At 42.4% G+C, this 21,722-nt stretch overlaps 1 pseudogene; it reads right to left on the reverse strand.

Moving 5' to 3' along the window:
* Nucleotides 1–17,656, reverse strand: part of LOC115290646 — a 54,519-nt pseudogene extending 36,863 nt beyond the window's left edge.
* Between the last annotated feature and the right edge of the window lie 4,066 nt (nt 17,657–21,722).

The raw sequence follows: 21,722 nt of genomic DNA on the forward strand, positions 1-21,722 counted from the left end.
CCACTTGTGCTCTGTCTCTGTCTCTCTCTCAAAATTAAATAAACCTTAAAAAAAGTCTTCATTAGCATATGGAAATCTCTTTAAGAAATTTCCTCTTGACTTTATCTCCCTCAACTCCACAGTATATAAGTATCACTGGTCACAACCCCAGAGCAGCTCTTTCTGCCCACGGGTCCCGAGCTTTAATTAAAAAAAAAAAAAAAAAAAAATCACCTTTTTTTTTTTTTTTTTTTGGCACCAAAGACATCTTCAAGAATTCTTTCTTAGCCATCTGCTCTGAACCCTCACCACCACTTCAAAACCCCATTGGGTACTGGGAAAAGAGAGGTTGAGTTCCACCTGAACAGTGAGGTTAACAATGGGACACAATGGGGTGCCTGGGTAGCTAGTCGGTTAAGCATCTGACTTCAGCTCAGGTCATGATCTCATGGTTCCTGGGTTCGAGCCCCATGATGGGCTCTGTGCTAACAGCAGCTCAGAGCCTAGAGCCTGGAGCCTGTCTTCAGATCCTGTGACCCCTTCTCTCTCTGACCCTCCTCTGCTCCTGCTGTCTGTCTCTCTCTCTCAAAAATAAATAAAAACATTTTTAAAAAATTAAAAAAAAAAAACAGGATGGAACACAAGAAATGGCAAATGAAGTAAAAAGATCAACTGGAACCAGTAGACCTGGTAAGAAGTCACAGATCAGGATGGTCCAGACCAGAGGCGAGGAGAGTCTGTGTTAAAGTAGCATCTTGGAGGTGGGCATCAGGGATACAGATGAGGTTGTGGGCACAAGAGCTCTGGTGGAAGAATCTAGGTTTGGCAGCTGATTGAACTATTAGGCAAACACAAGGGAAGAGACACAAAGATTGCCTAGGCATCAAATTTTAGTGCCTAGGGAGATGATGGGGGAAGCCCAACCAATCTTGTCATTTATGGAGGCAGAAAGTTATACCAGTGCTAGTGAGAAGTTAACTGTTTCTGGGGGCTTGACTCATCATGAAGGAACAAGTAGTATTTCTTCTTCTACCCCTTGGGAGGGAAAATGGGGCTTCGTGTCTGGAGAGCTAGGATTCCTTGCCCCAGGGGAGGGGGGAGTGACTTCTGCTTTTTCCAGTCTGATCTACAGTCTTTCAGGTGACCTAGATGTGTAAAGAGTCCAAGTATAAAACCACTTTGTGATTCAGTTGGAACCTTGGGGGGCATGGCCAGATTTTCTGATCTTTCAATGAAATCTTTTGGTCTTAAAAAGGAAAAAGAAAGGAAAACAATTTCTTTTGGAATAAAGGGATGTTATATTTCTTTTTACATATTTGGAGTTCTCAAAAGGGTATACTGTCTTTATCCTCTTTTAAGCCACAGCACACAAGAAAAGGAACCTCAAATTTACTTTGTCTAAATTAAACGGCATATGTGCAACACAGAATTATATGTGTGTAAATACACATTTTGAATATTAAATATTTCTGATTATATTAAGTGTGAATGTAATGTGTGAGAGTCTATTTATTTCATCCCAGTTGTAGGAAAAATGGATGGGCCACCCCTTGCCGTTGTGCTAATCAAGAATGCTAATTGAGTTTATTAGGTATGGAGAAAAGGAGACCTCAACACAATTAAATGTTTCCCTTTTCCTCATGCTGATTTTAAATCCAACAGTCATCTTATTCTCTTCCATAGATGGGTAGTTTACTTGGTAGAAGGCTTAAATTGAATTTCAATCTTTGACACAACCATATGACATAAGCATAAATGCACAAAAAAATTGTGTCTATTATGATACTATCTGTAATCTCTGAAACTATGAAGACTATTTCTCACTGGCTCTACCATTTCCTGGTTTGGAGTACAAATACAGGAACCAAGATTTATTTGTCTAATGCCTTGATCTCCCTGGGCTTTCCATAACAGCAATAGTATATGGTCACCTCTGTGTTTCTTACACACTCAGAAGTTACAGCCCAACTGTTATTGGAAATACATTTATCCCCGAAAAGTCAAGGACTCAAGAAGAGCCAAACTGGAGCTATCACCAAAGAGTAAACTACCACCCTCCCAAATAAGCTCCTTCAGTAGGTAGTCCGCCTGCAGGCTGCCTTAGCAAGCCCACCCAGTCTTGGTGATTAGCCCCATTTCACCCACTCCTGGCCAGGTGATTTTTCCCTTACCTATGGGATAGGACTGCTTTGATGCCAGTAAGCCTCAAAGCCACGCCCACTGGCTTTGACAAGTCATGACTTATGGCAGATGAGGTCTGCTGCTTTCATGCATAAATGTACTTGCTGTTGGCATTACAACCACTTAAATTGATACAATCCTTCTAGGAGACCAATCTGTAACATGTTTCAGGAGCCTTGCCTGTCTATGTCCTTTGATCCAGTAATTCCACTTAAGAAAATAATCCTATATTTTGGCAAAACTCACTAAAGCGGTCAACAGCTCAGCAAATGCATCCTATACATCATAAACCAGGTTAGGGGTTGGAAATAATAAAATCATGGCTTGCCTTTGGAGACATAACAGTTGACTTGAAATGAATTTTTATCATTTACTGAATGCCTACCATGTGCCAGGGACTCTACTGGACATTTTTAGGTTTCTCAATCATTAAAACCTGTAAAGTAAGGTAAATGGTACCACCCACATCTCACACCTTGTGATTGAGTAACTTCTCTAAGTCATGCCGCTAAGTAGCTTTTCTGACATTCAAACCTCGGTCTAGAGGTCTCCAAATCTTGTGCTTCATCCACCAAACCCCGTTGCATTATAATTTAAAATGACAGTAACAACAATCAACATATCAATAACCACCTAAGGTAAACAAGAGATGAAAAATAAGTGAATACCAATAGGTTGGCTATGCAGCCACTAAAAGTGACGTCTATGACAGTTTATCACAACACAGAAAAATGCTTACATATGAACATAAGAATAAAAGCAGTTTGTGAACTTCTACATGCAGAATGATCTAAAGTATGTTTAAAATTGAGACACACACAAGATGTGATTTATCTATACAATGGAGTACTACATGGCAATGAGAAAGAATGAAATCTGGCCATTTGTAGCAATGTGGATGGACCTCGAGGGTGTTATGCTAAGTGAAATAAATCAGGCAGAGAAGGACAGATACCATATGTTTTCACTCATATGTGGAACAGGAGAAACTTAACAGAGGACCATGGGGGCAGGGAAGTGGAAAAATAGTCAAGGAGAGGGAGGGAGGCAAACTATGAGACTCCTAAATACTAAGAACAAACTGAGGGTTGATGGGGGTGGGGGAAAGGGGAAAAAGGGTAATGGGCATGGAGGAGGGCACTCGTTGGGATGAGCACTGGAAACCAACTTGATAATAAACTATAAAACAAAAAAAAATAGATGTACACCCACGTGATCACACACATACACACACACACACACACACACACACACACACACGAAGGAAGGAAACACACCAGTATTTTCCTTTAAAAGGGAAACTATACCTTCACTTCAATAGTACCAAATTAAAGGGGATTATAAGGGGAAAGGCTGTGCTTCTATATGTAATCCAGGTAAAGTACCTTACACAAGCCTGCAGGATTCACTTTTTAAATAGGGCACTAGATCCTCTCTTTTCTAATTTTCCATGCAAAATTTCCTCAGCCTCCTCTCCTCTTCCCCTTACCTAACCTGATACTCAGGGTTCTTCATAGAAACAGAATCAATAGGATGTATAGAAAGATACATTATTTTAAGGAAATGGCTTGTGCAGTCATGGGGGCTGGCAAGCCTCAACTCTGCAGAGCCAGCAGCAGGCTTGAGACCCAGGGAAGAGTTGATGTTGGCACTCTTGAGTGAAAGGCAGTTGGGAGGCAGAAATTCTTTCTCTTGCGGGATCTCACTGCCTCATCAGGCCTTCACCTGATTAGATAATGTCCACTCACATTACGCAGGGTAATCTACCCTACTCAAAGTCTACTGATTTACATGTTATTCACATCTAAAAGCTACCCCACAGCAACATCTAAACATTTGATTATAGGACTAGGCACCAGAATCAACCAAGCTGCCACATAAAGGTAACCATCTTATATCCTTCCCCACTCTACACAGAAAAAAAAAGGAATCTGTATTTTCAGATTCTGTCCAAGTTCATTCCATCCTTCGATGCGTATCAGTAAAGGCTGCAGCCCCTAGCAAAATACATTATGAGATGTGAATATCATCTCGCTATACATTTATTGGAGCATAATAAATTGAATTTGTAGCTCCATAAGATTTACAAAATATGTTCATGGATACATCTTGTGTGATCTTCACAACAATCCATTACTGTAGTCTCCATATGGCCAGAATTAAGGGCAGATAATTTTCACATTTCTAAGAGTGTAGAGTTAATAGACAACAGAGCCAAGAAGTCAGGTCTTCTGAAATCAAGCTCCTGACATCAAACATATACCATGGACAGAGGTACCATAGGTCCTCAGGGATATCAGCTATTGAATTTAACTCCATTTCCCAATTAATCTACATTGAAAACACAAAGATTAAGGTACCTTGGATTATTGCCCAGGATAGAAATATACAGTTATGTAACAAGTTCAGGAATAAATCACTGTCCACAAATAAGGGTTTGGTTTGTTTGTTTTTTAACTTTGATTAGTATAGTGTGCTACTCAGATTATACATTTTCAACTCAATGAATTGTCACAAAATGAACAACCACTAGAGAGAGCAAGAAACGGAACTTGACTAGCATCTCAGAAGTCCCTTGGGGATCCCTTACCAGCCAACACCTTTCCCATAAGGGTTACTACCACCTGTCACCATCAATCAATTTTGCCTGGTTTTCAGCTTTACATAAGTGCCTCAGAGAAAACAAAAGGATTCCGACGAACTGAACTCAGCACATTACATATCATTAATTTAAGCAGCAGTATGAATACTGCACAACACTAGAATAGCCCATCTGGTATAAAAATACCCACCTCTTCCAGGATGGCACTTTGAAACCTTACGCTCCAGGGAGGAAGGCCTCTGCTTTCGTATTGAAGTCACACAACCTGGAATCCTGGAATGTATCTTTTCTGCTTTTCCAGTTCTTTCTGGTTATATCCCATTTTTATAAACCCAGCCACTTTCTCACAGTATCTGCATTAAGGGACCTATCCATTGCATATTTTTCTCTTAGTCTTGATGTGCTTAAAATTCAGTGTTTCAACAACAGAGATGTTCTACGGTACCAAGTTAAAGCAATAGTGCTTTAACTATTTCTGGTGTTAGTTGTCGTTTCCTAAGTCCGTGAAATGCAGAAGCACCTGAGGTCTAAGTCTTCTCTAGGGCAAACTGCCTGCCGCTGGCCCCTCCTCTTCCGCCAAGTCCTGTGGTCCTGGTGCCAACAGGTCTTGTTTCAGACATGCAGTAAAAAGATGCCGCTGGGACACCCGAGCATGGACTGTTTTCCCCGTCAGGGTCATCAGTGACTGCGGAGGGGCCACGGCTTGAACCCTCTCCCTCCTCCCTGCTCCTGAGAAGCTGTCTGGATGCTTCAGGGATCGTCAAAGCTGAGAAAGGCTGACTTTTTACAAACAGCAAATGTTCTCTAAGGAGATTTCTCTGCGTTCTTGGTAGTTGTGAATATATAAAAATAGATCTGGAGCTGCCTTGTAGGGAGAGTGGGGCATGAGTGGAGAGTTTAGTTCCTTTGCCAGCAAAAGTCTAGGTGCTAAGAATGAGAGATGTAATAGGGCCATAGAGATATCCTTACAAAAAAAAGAGAGAGAGAGCAAAGGGAGCACTGGGTGGCTCAGTTGGTGGAGTGTCCAAATCTTGATTTCAGCTCAGGTCTTGATCTGACAGTCCCTGAGATAGGCCCCAAGTCAGGCTCAGCGCTGGCCACGTGGAGCCTGCTTGGGATTCTGCCTTTCCCTGTCTCTCTGCCCCCACCCCTGTGCTCTTTCTCTCTCTCTCAAAATAAATAAACTTAAAAAAAGAAAAAGAAAGAAAGAAGAAAAAGAAATATCCTTAAATGTCCCCCACATACAGTTATCTAAGACATTTTAAAATCATGGAAGACTCGTATTCCATCTAATATTATTTGTGTTATTAAAAATAGTATTCGTAGTGATGCTTGGGTGGCTCAGTGGGTTAAGCAACTCTTGATTTCTGCTCAGGTCATGAGCTCACAAGCTGAGCATCGAGCCTGCTCAAGATAGTCTCTCTCTCTCCCTCTGCTCCTCTCCCCAGCTCAATCTCCATCTCTCTCTCTCTTTCTCTCTCTCTAAATAAAAAATTACTATTTGTGTTAGTATAGTACTACCCCACAATCTCCCCAAACATACAGACTCATACAGACTCTGTTTCCAGCAAACACTTGACAGCCTGACTGAATACGGAAATCAAGGAAGTGGCTGATTTCCTTCTCTGAGGGAAGGGTGTTGCAGAGAAAAAAGATATTGTCCATAAACAGCACTGATTCAAAAGAAGCAGAAGCTGGAGCTAAAAGTGATGAGGAATGAAACCACCTTTTCCTCCCTGTCTACTTGGAAATTACCCCAAATCATCTTGAGGGCTTGTGAGTTCCATAAAACATGGGAAAGGGCTTTGAGTCCCTTCTAAAGGGCAAAGAGACTGCAGCTAATGATTCCAGAAACCCTTCTCCAGCCCTGACCTTGAAGCTAATTGCTTACTCAATTTCTCCTCTTGGATGTCTAACATATAACTCCAACTTAAAATGACCCAAGGCCAAACCTGACTCCATCTCCAAGCATGCTCTTCTCTTAATCTTCTTCATCTCAATTATCAGCCCCCTATCAACGCAGTAGCTCAAGCCCCAAACTACAGGTCATCCTGGAATCCTCTGCCCCTCACCCCCCACAGCTAAACCCTCAGCAGGCCAGCCAGCCCCACCTCCAGGATACATTCCACTCTGAACATTTGGAAAGAGAACTTCCACTTTCTCCATTGTGACCTGAAACTTGCTAAATGATGAAGTTCTTCTTTCCACTTATTTTTTTAATAATAGTTTATTGTTCAATTGGTTTCGCTTTCCACTTATCTCTTAACTCAAGACCCTACAGCAAAACATCCCCTCAAGCAATGACTGCCCTGAGCCAGCAAGACCCCGCCCGTGACTGACTCCACGACAAGGGTACTCCTGACCTTTACCGCCCACCCGCACACACCCACTGACCTCTGTCCCACATTGTCCTTACATAAACCTGGAAGTATGTTCAGGACTTTGGAGTCAGTCTTCACGATGCTAGCTCCCGCTGTATTCCTGGTGTTGGCTACTGTTTCCACTGATCCCACCGAAGTATGGGCCAGCATTTCTCAACTGGATTAACGCAATCCTGCCTCTATTCTGGAACCAGTGCCGTTTTTACTACATAGCAATAGCGGCCAGATAAGACTATGCATTTGTCCAAATCAGAACCGACGATGCCACCCTTTAAAATCATCCATGACTGGGTGCCTGGGTGGCTCAATCAGCTAGGCATATGACTTCAGCTCAGATCATGATCTCACAGTTTGTGAATTTGAATCCCTCATTTAGCTCTATACTGACAGCTCGGAGTCTCCTTCAGATTCTGTGTCTCCCTCTCTCTCTCTGCCCCTTCCTTACTCATACGCTCGTTCTCTCTCTAAAAATAAATATTAAAAAAAATAAACTAAAAAAAAAACCATTTTAAATCATCCATGGTTTCCCACTGCAGTTCAGACTCCTCCCCATGGCCTAAGGGGCCCCAGGTGACCTATCCCTGCTTACCTACCTCCCTGACCTCACTTCCTTCCATTCTTCCTGGACTCATGGGATATGCACACTGGTCCCTCTCCTCTACACACACACACACACACACACACACAAAACACATGCACACACATGATGTTCCTTCTTGCTTCAGAGCCTTTGTACTTGCAACTCTATTTATTTATTTATTTATTTTTTTTTTTTTTTGAGAGAGAGAGAGAGACAAGGTGAGCAGGGCAGGGTCAGAGAAGAGGGAGACACAGAATCTGAAGACAAGCTCCAGGCTCTGAGCTGTCAGCACAGAGCCCGATGCGGGGCTCAAACCCACGAACCATGAGATCATGACCTGAGCCAAAGTGGGACACTTAACCGACTGAGCCACCCAGGTGCCCCTTGCAACTCTACGTTTTTCTTTTCTTTAACATTTTTTTTTTTTTTTTTGGAGAAAGAGAGCAAGCGAGAGCACACTAGTGAGGGTCAGAGAGAGAAGGAGAAAGAAATCCCAAGCAGGATCCACCACAGTGTCTGTACAGAGCCCAGGATGGGGCTCAAACTCACAAACCATGAGATCATGACCCAAGCGGAAATCAAGAGTCAGACGCTTAACCTACTGAGCTGTCCAGGCGCCCTCTATTTACTACTCTTCTGCCTAGAGTATTTTCCCCTAAATTTCTGCCAAGCTGCTGCCATCTCCAAACTTCTGCCCCCAGTCACTCTCTACCCTTTACTTTGTTCCTAATAACTCTTATTTGTTGTTTGATCACAGTTTTCATCTTTCTATCCGCATTAGAAGGTAAGCTCCATGAAGGGAGTGACTCTTACCTCCCGCTCCCACAACAGTACGTGGCACAGAACAGCCCCCAGGAGAACCTGTGGAATGAACGCATCTGAGCTTCACTTGTTTCGTGCTCTCTTTCCTGAAGACCACCCTGAACTACAGCATCTGGTTAAAGCCTCTCTTACAGTTCTGTCATTTGACAGTTCCGCAGTCACGTGTGGATGACCTACAGGCTCCCCTGGGCAAAGCAGCATCCCCTGAGGCCCCTGAGGAAACTCACACAAAACTCACACTCTTTCCAAGTATCCATTTTTGAACCTTTTCAACACCTCACAGAAAATTTCTGCTCTTGCCATTCTCTTTTCTCTTCAGACCTTTTCCCAAGGGTAAAACATTTTTGTTTGACCTTTAGTCACTAACCACTGATAATGACTACAAAGTTTATTTTTTCAGTTATCAATGCAATGTGGCTTACTGAGTTTGATAACTGACATAAATAACTGTGTGTGTTTGTGGTGTGTGTATGTGTGTGGTGTGCATGTGTGTGTGTGTTGAACAGCAGGTGAAGGCCTTGCCTTATTGTGATTGATTTAAGAGCTTGTGACACATTTCAAGAGGCTGCAAATTGCCATAATAACTCTTAGAGTAAGAAGAGTGTTTCCCATGATTTTTATATGACACAGAATTTGTATGTGTTCTTAGTAAATACCTGTAAATGCTTAGTTCAAAAGATTCTGCAGGTGAAGTGCTCAGAAATACAATTGAAACTCCACTGAACTCAAAGTGGCCAAAAGCTCGTGTCCGTGTTTGTGGTTTTATTCACACACACACACACACACACACACACACTTTGAATAAATGAAGCAGTGGCCTCCCTGAGCCCCAAGAGAGTGTTCTTCATTCTCCCGTTATGTCAGGAAGGTGTGTATTATAGCTGGGGGAAGTCCTGGCTCTCATAACCGCAAAGTGCTGTTGCAGCTGGGCCTAGCGGTGCCGTTTCCCCTGGAACAAGCCCCGACTCGTTTCCTGGGTCTTCCCTGGGTGATCAGCGGATTAGGCATCTGACTTCAGCTCAGGTCACAATCTCATGGTTCTCGTGAGTTCAAGCCTCACCTCTGGCTCTGCACGCACAGCTCCGAGTCTGGAGCCTGCTTTGGATTCTGTGTCTCCCCCTCTCTCTGCCCCTCTACTCTGCTTGCTCGCTTGCTCTCTCTCAAAAATAAATAAATAAATAAAACATTTAAACATTTTTTTAAAGGAAGAAGGAAAGGATAAAAAGTTTAATGTGGCCAATTCTTCCTTTCCCTGATTCCAAAGGAAGACAGTCTGAGGGTTCTTCAAGTTAACTCTCCTTTAAGATCTGTCAAGGAAAAAATGTATCTTCTTTAGATAGGGGTCTGTGGTCTGGATGGTTTGCTTTGTCGAAGGAGAAAAAGAATTGGGGTAGCAATTATAAAGGAAAAACATTCTTGCTTTTCATTTTTTTTTTTAAAGGTAGATGAGAGGGACACGGAAATACCACGAAAGAGTCCGTTCTCCTGCAGTCACTAAAATCCTACACTCAGATCTGGGTAGCAGAGGAGATGGAGCCACAATGGATGGAGCTACAATCTGTCTCTCTTTCATTCTGTCTTTCTCTCTCTCTGCCATGTAAGGACACAGCAAGAAGAAAGACATCTGCAAACCAGCAAGAGCACTTTCACTAGGAACCAAATCAACAGCACCTTGATCTTGGACCTCCCAGCCTTCAGAATGGTGAGAAATAAAGGTCTGTTGTTGAAGCCATTTAGTTTATGGCGTTTTTTATGGCAACCTGAGCTAACAAAGATGGTGTTTTACGTGAATTCATTCAGCAGAGATTTACTGAGCCTGGGGAATAAAGCATGGATAAAGCAGATGAGCAACATTTTACCTTCATGGTGGGACTTTGACTCTAATGGGAAGATTAGCCAGAGACAATAAGCAACTAAACAAACAAGTATACATTTTAGATCAGAAGAGCCAGGAGAAAACACAACAGCGGATGCAATGCAGAGAGATGAGAGGGTCTGCTGTAGATCAGGTGGTCAGAGAAGGCTTTCTGGGGAGGGAACATTTGAGCCAAAGGATAAAGAAGAGCCAACTAAGAAAAAACCTGGTGGAATAACATCCCAGGCACAGGAAATCATGGTGCTAGTTTGTGCCTGTGTAAGACCTGACAGTTAGCGTTGGGGCACGCAGGAAATGACTAGACTTAAGATAGACTTGGGTATTAATACCCAGAAATGAGAGTAAAAGAAAATTCAGGAGTGCCTCAGTGGCTTAGTCAGTTAATCTTCCAACTCTTGATCTGAGTCAGGTCTTAATCTCTGGGTTTTAAGTCCAAGCCCCACATTCTCCACATTGGGCTCCATTATAGGTGCGTAGCCTACTTTAAAAAAAATGGTTTCATGAGGTGCCTGTGTGGCCCAGTAGGTTGAGTGTCCAACTCTTGATTTTGGCTAGGGCATGATCAGGGTTGTGGGATGGAGCCCCGTTTTGGACTCCATGCTGAATGCGGAGCCTGTTTGGGATACTTTTTCTCCCTTTGCCCCTCTCCCCTGCTCATTCTCTCTCTCAAAAAGAAAAAAGAAAATCTTCATATTTTAAATACCAATGAAATAACAATAGCCTTAGAATGACCTCTATTCCACACAAGGCATCCTCTGCATTTTCTTTTCTTAAACTTTTTAAGTTTAATTTGAGCCTGCAAGAAAGCATGCAAGACGGAGTGGGGAAGGGGCAGAAAGACAAGGAGACTTTACATTTAGGCCCTCTTCTCAACCTGACAAGCCACTTCCCCATTTTGTCTCCTGTCTGAGCTCCACACTAGCCCTCCCTGGATCAATCACACCTGCTGCTCGTTCCTCCATGCAGGCCACTGGGTTATGGTTTATCATGCTTCCATTCTGTGAGTTATGTTCCTAGACCCTGCAGTACAGAAACTGCTAACAAAAGGCTCCCTACAGTCAAGGAGTGTGGTGACTTTAGAGTGACAGGTAACCTGGGGGTAGGAAAGTAGATGCTAGATGCTAATTTGGGCATGTGCAAATTGCAAAGGGGGCATCTGGGCCAAGTCTCGCATGGTGGCTGTGGTACTTAGGGGAGATTACACGAGGGACATGGTATCTGACCAAAGACTTCAAGATAGAAAACAGGTCACCAGGTGGACAAGAGGCCATGAGAAGGCTTAGACAGAGGGGACGTCATGCATAGAGTAAGTCATGGCCATTGAGAAATGTAATATAGAATTATTTGACAAACATGAATATGAACTAGAATGTGACAAAACAAGATAAGGAACTTAGATTTCAACCTACAGGACAGGGGCACCTGGGTGGCTCAGTCGGTTAAGCGTCGACTCTGGAGATCAGCTCAGGTCATAAGATCAAGCACCATATCACATAGGCTCTCTGCTGACAGTGCAGAACTTGCTTGGGATTCTCTCTCTTCTCTCTCCTCTTTCTCTGCCCCTCCCCATGCACACACTCTGTCTCTCTCTAAACAAATATATAAGCATTAAAAAGAAAAAACCTACAGGATAGTGTTTTTAAACTGTGGGTCTAAAATCAACTTAGTGAGTCCCTGACTACCATTATTTTAAAGCGAAATTGAACGTGCAAGAAAATTTCATTTGTGGACATTTCTTCTGTTGCTGCTTATATAAATATTTGTGTGTCCTGGTTTGCAATGTAAACTATGTCTTCCTGGAAATTACCTTTACATAAGCATTTTAAAACACTGCTATATGGAGGTCTTGCAAGGATATGTAATAGGGATGTGTGTTCAAACAGTATTTCTCAAACTTTCCTGAGGCTAATACCAGTTCAAGGCCCTTATCAGGGCCCAGCCTGGACTCACAGAACCAGAAGGTCCAGGGGAAACCTGGAAGTCTGTATTTTAATGAGCATTCCATATATTCCTTATGAGGTAAACTTGGGAACACTGATACTGACAGCAGAATGGAAAATAGGATGGAACAAGAAGACCCTGGAGGTGGCAGATAGCTACTGGGGTCAGAGACTACAGGCGACGGTGGCTGCTGGGACCTCTAGGAGGCGGGCTGTCAGGTGTGGAGGGGCCACTCTCCGAGGTCTGTATCTTGGACGCCTGCATAGTCAGTCATTATAGGAGAAAAAAGTAGGTTTCAGGGAAAAATAATGAGTAGAATTTTGGAACATGGCAAATTTGCAGTGAAATCTGTAATGAACTATAGGTGTTTGGACATATTGCACTGGAGCTCAGGGTAGGGGTCAAAGGTGAAGATAAGAATTTCTGAGTCATTAGCATGAAACACAAAACATGAAACACAAAATTTCCAGGGAAGCGGGTGTGGCCTGCAGGGCCAGAGATGACAGGCGGAGGGCTTGCAGCGCTCACTGCTCCTGCTCCCCACTTCCACCTCGTGTCCCTTCCCTCCACGGGGCCCTTCACCCAGTCCCTCTCTCTGCCTAATACAACCTCACAAGCTCTCCGGCCAGCTCTCACCCCCAGAAGGAACCAACCCCAGCACTGAGCTACAGCACCTCATTGTGCTGACGGGCTGACGCGGGGTTCGAACCCACAAACTGTGAGATCATGACCTGACCTGAAGTCAGACATTTAACTGACTGAACCACCCAGGTGCCCCTTTTCTGATTAGGGTTAATAGTGTCCCGTTTTCCTTTTTCTCCTGTTAGAGGCTGAAACATTTCTGGATTTCCAGCACCGAGCACAGAATAGAAGCCTAATAAATGTTTGTGACATTGCGGTGAAGATTTAGCGGTAATTCCTCAATTTGAACATAAGATTCTAGCATTTAAATGGTAAATGAATCTATTCAAACAATAGCTCCCAAACCATTATAAAGTATTGCTGATGATATATTTTGACACAGTACCATCTGGTTTTTATCTTCCTATTTTTAGCTCAAGGTTCTCACATTTTATTTTAACAATAGCGACTCAAAAGTATCTCTTTGTACCACTGCATAGCACAGGAAAGGCATACATTAATGTCATGAGTGTAAGGTTCATTTCATCTTAACACCTAAAACTAGGGCTAAATCACTCATTCTTTGATCAGAAATGGTGTGTACCTTGTGCAACTCCAAAATTAATTTATAAAACATTAAACATTTTCAAACATATACAATGGTAGAAAGAAATTAATAAATCTATATGTATCCATTTCCCATTTGAATAATTATCAGCTCAGGGCACCTGTGTGGCTTGGTAGGTTAAGTGTCCAACTTCAGCTTGAGTCATGATCTCATGGTTTTGAGTTCGTGCCCTGCATTGGGCTCTGTGCTAACAGCTCAGAACCTGGAGCAGGCTTAGGATTCTACCTCCCTCTCTCTCTGCTCCTACCCAACTCATGCTCTATCTCTGTCTCTCTCAAAAATAAACAAACATTTTGGTCACCTGGGTGGCTCAGTCAGTTAAGGGCCCAATGCGGGCCCGGGTCATGATCTCACTGCTTGTGAGTTCAAGCCTCGTGTCAGGCTCTCTGCTGTCAATGCAGAGCCTGCCTCAGATCCTGTGTCTCCCTCACTCTACTCCTCCTCGAGCCTCTCTTTCTCTCTCAAAAAGAAATAAACATAAAAATTTTTTTAAATAAAAAATAAACATTAAAAAAAACTATCAACTCACAGCCAATTCTGTTTCACCTCTACCCCCAAAGTCATTGCATATTATCTGGAAGCAAACCCCAGAGAGCATAATATGTCATCAGTAAAAGAGAAGACTTAAAAAAAATATGTTTAGGTGTAATTCTATATATATATAATATTTAAATATGCATATATTATATATTTATAATTATACCAAAAATATTAATAGTTCTTCAACATTATCAGACATTCAGTCATGGGTCAGATAAATTTTTCCATGTAATTTTTTTTTTATGGTTTGAAAAAAACATCTAAATAAAGCCCATGTGTTGCCATTGGTCGATATGCCTTTTGTGTCTCGCTTAATCTATAGGTTTCTCTTTCCTTCTATTTTTCCTTGCAAATTATTTATTGGAAAAGATCTCATTTGTCCTGTAGAGTTTCCCACAGTCTGGTTGTTTGCTATCTGTGTCCCCTGGTAGAGGGTAACCGGTTCCTGTGTCCTCTGTGCCTTCTGAGATTGGTTGGAATGAGAAGCATGAGGAGATGCAATTTCAGGGTGGACTTTTTCGTGAGTGTTGGTGTGTTCTTCCTTTTTCCACGAGGAGTTAACTATTGTTTAGTTGTCTTTGTGTGACGTTAGCAATCAGCGTTGCTCAGGCTCTAGAAACACTAGGTCTTTAGGGGTTGCAGAAAGGTGATACCCTAATTTCATCATTCCTTTGGCATTTAGCAGCTGGAATACTTCTAAAAAGAGGAGCTTCAGTTGGTGCCTTATTCAGTTACCAGGGATATAATTCACATCAAAAGTTTGTAAAAAATAATGTTTCTTTACCAGTTTTCAAACCATTAATGAGTTGCTTCTCTGTCATGTTCTAAATGTGACCAATTTTTTGAGCATCATTACGAACTAATAGACTTCAACCTACTTGATGTTTCCACCTATTATCACTTAATGCTCTAAGAGTCACCTTTGGCCACTGGGAGCCTCTCTAGGTTGGTTCCTGTGTTCTTTGGGACAATCCCAGGAGGCTTTGACAGCTTCCTCAGCCATATGACGCGATGCTTCAAATCTCTCTTGTTCACTTCCTGCCCCGAACCTGAATCAGCCTGGCTCCTTTTAATGGGAGATGTATTGCAAGACGTTTATCAGGGCTCTGGGGGTGCTCACTGTCCCTCGATTGACCTGACCTTGACTTCGAAGTTTTAAATTTCTCAAACATACTAGGAGCTAACAGTGCAGACTCCAGAGGTAGACTGACTGCCTGGGTTTGAATCACCACTCTACCACTTACTAGGCATGTGACACTGGCCAGTGCATCAACCTCTTCATGCTTCAGCTTCTTCAGTTACAAAAGGAGAATAACAACACTACCTAAATTCATAAGATCCTGGTGAGACTGAAATGAAGAAATGTATGTAAAATGCCTAGAATAGAGCCTGGCTCAGAGGGCTGTGTAAAAGTAAGAACTAAAATTCTTACTACTAGGGTGTGTCACTGGCTGAGCCAGGTAAGCATCCAACTGTCAATTTCAATTTAGGTCATGATCTCATAGTTTATGGGTTCGAGCCCCCTGTTGGGCGCTACACTGGCAGCACAGAGCCTGTTTGGGATTCTTTCTCTCCCTCTCTGTGCCTCTCCCCAACTTGTGCTTGTGATCTCTCTCTCAAAATAAATAAACATTTAAAAAATTCTTATTACTAATTTCTCAGTGGCCTTGTCATTTTGCCTGCTCATGATGTAGGTCATCTGGGATGTAACACAGACTTACGTTTTATTCCCATCTGGTGACACAGTGATGTATTTAAAAAACTATTCTAACATTCCATCTGCAGCACTGGTCCCACTAATACGGAGCTCTAAGTGATGCAACACTCACACATATTAGAACATTTCCTATAAAGGAATCCAAACTCAACAAAGCTAATGGCATTCATAAAGTTCCCAAGCACCAGCATACTTCCTGCTTTTTATACTCATTTGGAAAGGGGAAAATTGGCAGACGCCCGGCTGGGAGGGGCCCAACCCTGAGTTAAGTTTTTACTTTGCACTGGGGGCGTTGCCAAACCACATTTGTCTGGTCTTTCTTAGTTGAGCACAGGGTGCTATCAGAGATGGCATCCCCCAAATCCCTCCAGCTCCCTTCAAACTGGTAGAGCTTCCAGAGGTTTCAGAGATTACATAAGTCTTAACACAGGTCCTGTCTGAAGGCTCATACATATTAAACTCTTGATCCACTTAGCCATTTACAATACAACTCTTTCTTCAGGTTTGAGAGGTTAAAGGTGTCAGGGCTGCTGCCACTGACTGGTCAGAATAAAGGCAGTGAAAGGGGAAGCAGAAGCCCAGGGATTGGTTCCTTCCATCTCAAAGCCTCCAGGGACGTCTCTGAACCTGATGCCCCTCCAGAGCCCTAATGTGTTAAGACAAAGACATTTGTTTGCAATTTTACACACTTGCATCACTGACATATATTTGCAGTGTGATTGCATCAGCCCTGGCCAGGAATTCCCAGGATGCCCCAAGGTCTGCTTAAACAAAAGTTAACTCACTTGTTTAAATTTTTTTCCCTCTTTTTGTGTCTTACTGCACTCTGAGCATTTTTTAAGTAGCTCTTGGTCAATAGGATGACATGGCATTAAAATGAAATTTTAAGCACTTTAAAAATAATGATTGTAGGGGCACCTGGGTGGCTCAGTAGGCTAAGTGTCCGACTTCAGCTTAGGTCATGATCTCGTGGGTTCAAACCCCACATCAGGTTCTATGCTGGCAGCTCAGAGCCTAGAGCCTATTTTGGATTCTGTGTCTCCCTCTCTCTCTGCCCCTCCCCCATTTGTGCTCTGTCTCTGTCTCAAAAATAAACCAAAGAAATTAATAAATTAAAAAATTATAATTATTTTAAAATAAAAATAATAATTGTATCACCAATGTTTGTCAACAGGGAAGTTGCTGTAGACAAGTATTGGTAGATTGATGTTATGGAAACTATTTGATCAATAAAAAAGAACTGCACTGTGGGCCCCAGAAACCGTATCCACTTGGGGCAGAGCCATGCCTGCCTGCATGTGGAGCGTGAGGAACATCCCAAAGGGGAAGTGTCCAGAAGAGAGACAGTCTGGACTCCGTGACGTTACCAGGTTCCCCCTGCACATCTTCTCCACGTGCACATAGACAGAGCTGTGATCTGGCTCAAGTCAGAGTGACACAACCAGGAAGTTGGGCCACATATGGCCTTTCGTATCCTTGGCCAGGTCTGTCAGAGACTGACTCATTGCAGCCCTAAACAGGAACTTCCTCTACACCTTGTAGAAGTCAGCCACTCTGTTGTTGAAGTCGGAGTGGGAATAGAGGCAGTCTGTGTACACCAGGCAGGCCTCCTTGGTTGAGACAAGTATGATGGTGGCAGTGATGGTGACCTCCAGCCATGAGCCCATGGGTGATGGTTGGACAGTGTGGGTACCAAATGGAGTCTTCTCCGCAGTAGAAGCCATGCTTATATGGGGCATTCACAAGAGTCAGGTTGGCAACAGGCAGAGAGGCTCTGCTGCATGCCATGTCTGAGATCCCCAATGCCCGTCCCAGGGCATCCCGTAGCACCCTGGCCTGGCCACAGGGTCACACGGCCACTGAGCCAGTATTATATGCTTTATACATATATAAAACCAAATGGAATTTAAAACTTGTCTATCTACAGAACAATGAACCAATGAACAAATCATATTCATGTATTTCCATTAAAAGCATGTGCCAGACAATGTGTTAGGTGTGTAAGTACTAGCTATATGGTGGAGAAAAGATAAACTCACTTCACAAGACAGCAGAGGAGGAAGATCTGAGCCATCTCCTCCTACAGACACACCAAGGCTACAACTTCACGCAGATGCCTTGCTCTGAGAAAACACCTGAAGACAATTGAACAGCCATTACATAGCTAAAGATAAAAAGACAAGCTACATTGAGAAGAGTAGCAGGGGCAGAGACACAAAACCCCTGGCATGATTACCGACAAGCTAAAGGGATATCACAAGGGCGGGAGTCCTCCCTGAGGGCCGTCAGGCACACCTCACCAGGGGTTTTGCACTGGGAAGACAAGCCACCATAACATCTGGCTCTGAAAATCAGTGGGGTTAACTCTGGGATAGCTGGAGAGCTGTAGAAACCAAGATGCCACTCTTAATGGGTTCACACACAATCTCACTTGCTCCAAGATCCCGCAAAGAGAAAGCCGTTTCAAAAGTGCCTGGGCCATATGTGAAGGAGATGGACTAATTATAGGTCATACACCAGAGGGGCAGGGGTGTGGAGGAACTTTCTATGGGTACGGAAACACTAGTAGGCACCATTTTTCTTGCCCTCCTTCAGCCTATCTGGCCAGACACTGATGGGCACCAATTCTGACAGTCTCCATCCACCTCATTAACACCACTGGCACTGCCCTGGCATTCCTCTGTGGACCCATCCTGCCCAACATGCACACTGTAAGTGCCCCTTCAAAGAGGCTCCCATCCTGCCACACCCAACAGGCAGCCTTGGCCAGGACCGGTACCCCTCAAAAGTGACACCTGCCCCAGAGAGGAAGAGCAACAGTAATGCCTTGGCCTCAAGGCCAGACCATACCACGGGCTAAGCCCACCCACCATCATGCCTGCAGCAGCCATAACTGGGTCTCTAAGCCATCCAGGCCATGGCCAACCCTGCCCACCAGCGTGCCTGCAGCAGTAATGGCCCCACCGCACCAGGAGGGCTCAGCAGCCCACAGAGGAAACACACCTGGGATGCTTCCTTCTGGCGACTGGGAGGGTTGGGCTTCTGGGCCCCACTATGTAAGGCCACTATCTTGAAGACCAAGAAACATAGCTGAGCTACCTCATACATAGACATAAACACTACAAGTCAGACAAAATAAAGAGACAGAAGAATATGTTCTAAATGAAAAAAAGACGACCAAACTTCATGTAAAACACCACAACAAAACAACACATAAACAACAACAATGACAAAAACCTAAATAAAATGAGTTCAAAGTAATGGTCATAAAAATGTTCCCTAAACTTGGAAGAAGAGCAGATGAATTCAGGGAGATATTCAAGAAAGAGATAGAAAATATAAAAAAGAACCAATCAGAGCTAAAGAATACAGTAACTGAAATGCAAAGTATACTAGAGGGAATCCATGGCAGATTAGAAGGATGCAGAAGAACAGATCAGTGATCTAAAAGACAGTGTAATGGAGGGGCTAGCTGACAGCTTGCTCAGAGCCTGGAGCCTGTCTTTGAATTCTGTGTCTCCCTCTCTCTCTGACCCTCCCCTACTCATGCACTCGCTCGCTCTCTCTCTCAAAAATAAAATAAAACATAAAAAAAAGTATAATGGAAATCATCCAAGCTCAACAGTATAAAGACAAAAGAATATTTATTTTTTAATGTATTTATTTTTTAATGTATTTATTTTTGAGAGACAAAGAGAGAGCATGAGTTGGGGAGGAGCAGAGAGAGAGAGTCACAGAATCTGAAGTAGGCTTCAGACTCCAAGCTGTCAGCACAGAGCCCTCCATGGGGCTTGAACTCACAAATCGCAAGATCATGACCAGAGCTAAAATTGGAAGCTTAACTAAGTGAGCAACCCAGGTGCCCTCAGAGAAAAAAAATTTTTTTAAATGAGGATAAGAGAACTCTGGTACATTAAGTGTACTACCATTCACATTTTAGGAAGCACAGAGAACCCCACACAAATGTGAACCCAAAGAGACCCACAGCAAGACATATAATTAAAATATCAAAAATTATAGGGAGAGGATCTTAGAAGCAGGAAGAAAAAATGTAAATAGTTACATACAAAGTAGTATCCATAAGGCTATCTGCTGATTTTTAGCAGAAATTTTGCAGGCCAGAAGGAAGTATCATGATATATTCAAAGTGCTGAAAGGGAAAAACCCACAACCAAAAATACCCTCCCCAGCAAATTTCTCATTCAGAATTGAAGGAGAGATAAAGTATGTCTCAGATAAGTACAAGTTAAAGAAGTTTAATACCACTAAACTGGCCTTATAAAAAGTGCTAAAGGGACTTCTTTAAGCAGAAAAGAAAAGGAAGAAAATTATGAAAGAAAAAATCTACTGGGAAAAGCAAACATATAGTAAAGGCAGTAGATTAACCACTTATAAAGCAAATATGAGGGTTAAAATACAGAAGTAGTAAAGCCATCAGTATCTATAATAATTAGTTAAGGGATACACAAAATAAAAAATGTAAAATATGATATGTATATGTAAAGCTATACTTTTAGAATGTGTCTGAACTTACATGACTGTCAACTTAAAATAGACTGCTATATAATAGGATGTTATATATAAACCTCATGGTGACCACAAAGCAAAAACTTATAATAGATGCATAAAAAGTAAAGAGAATGGAATCCAAGCATAACACTAAAGTCACCAAATCACACATGTGTAAAATACAAAAATAAACACAACATACAAAAATAAAGTCAAATGGATAAAAGACCTACAGACCTTTATACCTAAAGGTATACATTTAGACCTTATATAAAGATAAAAGACCTGAAACCATAGGACTCCTCAAAGAAAACACAGGCAGTAAATTCTTGAACATTGGTCTTACCATTATTTTTTTTGGATCTGTCTTCTCATGCAAGGGCAACATAAACAAATAAACTACTGGGACTATATCAAATGAAAAAGCTTCTGCAAGTTAAGAAAGCCATCCACAAAATGAAGACGCAACTTACTAAATGGGAGAAAATATTTGCAAATCACCTAATAAAGGGTTAATATCCAAAATAACATTAGGAACTCATAGAACACAACACCCCCTAGAAAACCAATCTGATTAAGAAGAGGTAGAGAATCTGAACAGACATTTTTCCAGAAGAGAAATACAGATGGCAAACACACATATTGAAAAGATGCCCAACATCACTAATCATCAGGGAAATGTAAATCAAAACCACAATATGATATTACCCCATACCAATAAGAAAGGCTAGTGTCAAAAAGACAAGAAATAACAAGTGTTGGTGAGTATGTGGAGAAAATGGAACCCTCATGCATTGTTAGTGGGAATGTAAATTGGTACAGCCATTATGGAAAACAGTATGGAGGTTCCTCAAAAAATTAAAAATAGGGGGCGCCTGGGTGGCTCAGTCGGTTAAGCCTCCGACTTCGGCTCAGGTCAGATCTCACGTTCATGGGTTCGAGCCTCGCGTCAGGCTTTGGGCTGACAGCTAGCTCAGAGCCTGGAGCCTGCTTCTGGATTTGTGCCTCCTCCTCTCTCTGCCCCTCCCCCTCTCATGCTCTGTCTCTGTCTCAAAAATAAATAAAAACATTTTAAAAAATTAAAAAAAAATTAAAAATAGAAATACCATATGATCCATCAATTCTACTTCTGGATATTTACCAGGTAAAAATGGAAACACTAATTTGAAAAAATATATGCACTCTATATTTACTACGTTATTTACAATAGCCAAGACATGGAAGCTACTTAAGTCTCCATCAATAGAAAATGGGTAAAGAGGAGGTGGTACATATACACAATGGAATATTACTCAGCCATATAAAAGAATGAGATCTTATCATTTGTGACAACATGGATGAAGCC

The sequence above is a fragment of the Suricata suricatta genome, chromosome 4, assembly GCF_006229205.1.
Source record: "Suricata suricatta isolate VVHF042 chromosome 4, meerkat_22Aug2017_6uvM2_HiC, whole genome shotgun sequence".
Classification (NCBI taxonomy): domain Eukaryota; kingdom Metazoa; phylum Chordata; class Mammalia; order Carnivora; family Herpestidae; genus Suricata; species Suricata suricatta.